Below are 2,623 nucleotides of genomic sequence, written 5' to 3'. Positions count from 1 at the left end.
GAAAATAATTATTTTTATTTGTTTTTGTTAATATCTAGTTTTTCTTTAAGGCATAAACTTCAATTTTCTGAAACAAATATAATTACTAATTTTCTGTCCAAATAACTTATTTTATTATGAAAACAAATCGTTATCCATATTAGATGCCTGATGCTACATGTACAAGAAAAAATAGAATTTCTTGCAAAGCCAGATAAGTTTTCACAAGGAATTTTAGTGAATAATTTCAAAGTTGAAATCAAAATATTTTATTGTTGTTAAAAAATATATTATAAGTAAGTCAAATGTACCAGATTTTGTCACTCAAGCCTACTTTAATAGTGTAATACTTAAATGTCTTAAGATTAGACAGAGGCAGCATGGTTTCCATATCTGACTTCATTTGTAGTTATCCATGCTTATTTTTTTTCTGTAACTCAGTCGTGGTAGGTTTAGTGTAGATTGAACATATGTTTTTCGTGACTCTTTTGGCCGGGGAATAAAAACTGGCATACCTAAAGCGTTGGAAACCTAATCACCCTCAAAGTAGTCTCCTTGGGACTCCACACACTTCTCCCAGCAGTGCCGCCATTGTTGGAAGCATTCCGAGAAAGCCTCTTTCGAAATGGAGTTTAGCTCGGCTGTCGTTGCAGCCATAATGTCCTCTCTTGTCTCAAATCGCGTTCCTTTCAATGGCCTCTTGAGTTTGGGGAACAGCCAGAAGTCGCAAGGAGCCATATCAGGAGAGTAAGGAGCCTGTCCTTTTTTAAATAAAACTAGTTTATTCTTTCTTAATACAACTTCGCAATACACTTAATTTCCACAGTCACTTTAACTTAAACACACGCTATAATTCACAACGATTCACGACTTGACTCAATTATCTGTCTCTATATCTCCCTATCTGCCATTATCCATGCCGTCACTTCTCTCTCCGCTTTACTTGCTGGGCTTATATATACAAAAATAGAGGGCTTCTGGCAAACACTCAAGCCTTCATGATCCTTCTAGAAACTCATCACGTCTTACCAGATGTAACAATATGTACTCTAACTATCAATAGGGCTCTACTTGAAACACGTTAGTTCATTTTCAACAGTCAAACTAGATATTTCTGCAATACTCTACCTCTTTATAAGGCTCTACTTGGAACACATTAATTAATTTTTAACAGTGAAACTAGATCTTTCTGCAGCCTTAATAAATATTTCAGATTTTTCTATTGTTTTCTTGAATATTTTTTTATATAATGTCATTATTGAAAGATAATGTGAAAGAAACATATTCTGTATGGGATATTTAAAATCCGAATGTTCAGATATTTGTTAACAGCTTTAAATATTTACGGAAATAATGTAAATCGTTTGATTGCAGTCGTTGCATTGTAAGTAAGATATAGATATTTACTGGAAAGAGAAGGGACTACAGGTAGGGCAGTGGGTATTCGTTGGTTTATATCAGGAACTCCAGGTAGGATAGTGGGTAGTCATTAGTTAAGATAAAGGACTTTAAATAACACAGTAGTTATTCAATGATTTAGATCAAGGACTCTAAGTAGGGCAGTGGGTATTCATCGGTTTAGATCAGGGACAATAGGTAGGATAATGGGTAGTCATTAGTTAAGATAAAGGGCTTTACATAATACAGTGGTTATTCAATGGTTTAGATCAGGGACTCTAAGTGGGAGAGTGGGTAGTCATTGGTTTAGATCAGGGATTCTAGGTGGGATAGTGGGTAGTCATTGGTTTAGATATAGAACTTTAAATAATACAGTGGTTATTCATTGGTTTAGATCAAGGACTCTAGGTAGGATCGTGGGTATTCATTGGTTAGATCAGAGACTCTAGGTAGGATATTGGGTATTCATTGGCTTTGATCAGGGACTCTAGGTAGGATAGTGGGAATTCATTGGCTTAGATCAGGGACTTTAGGTAGGATAGTGGGCATTTGTTGGTTAAAATAAAGGACTTGAGCTAAGTGCCTGCTGCAGTTTGTTGCTTCACTGCTGTAATTTCTTTCAATCTGTTTTAACAAATGTCGTGGTTTGAAGTGAAGAACTGCTGTTGTTTTAAACTGTTTCTCAAATGAGGTAGACTGTATAATTCAGTAATCGATCTTTACTGTAACATCAGATCCGGTTTTAATAATAGGCAACATAGACGGCTGTCTGAGGTGTTAACTTCTTAATAGCTCCTTAACATTTAAGTTATCGCTGGCCCTGGGGAACATTAATAAAACTTGTTATTTTATTTGAGTCATAATGGCTGATAATGAATTTAATAATAATATGTAATGATGTGAAAACGTTATGGAATTCAATCAAAGAATGAAGGCTGAGATTCGAGAGTCCGTATATATCAAATATGAATCTTAACCAAAAATGGAAGTTTAGTACTTTTTGTTGTTGTTCCCATTGTTCAATAGGATTTTTTTTCAAATATGTGCATATATATAAAGCTGCAAGTTAAATAGATACTTGATTATCTATTGCAACACTTAAATTGAAGGTTTAACTTCATCTAAAATTATTTTCATTTAAACGAAAGTGTCCATTGTGAAGAATGTGTTATCGTAAGTTGCCATACGTCTCTAGTTCATCCCTGTCACAACATGATAGCACTAGTGCTTTATTCTAGAGAAATGG

This window comes from Limulus polyphemus, unplaced genomic scaffold (assembly GCF_000517525.1).
Source record: "Limulus polyphemus unplaced genomic scaffold, Limulus_polyphemus-2.1.2 Scaffold9632, whole genome shotgun sequence".
NCBI lineage: Eukaryota > Metazoa > Arthropoda > Merostomata > Xiphosura > Limulidae > Limulus > Limulus polyphemus.
The sequence above is the reverse complement of the archived record's forward strand: the minus strand, read 5'-3'. Positions refer to the sequence as shown.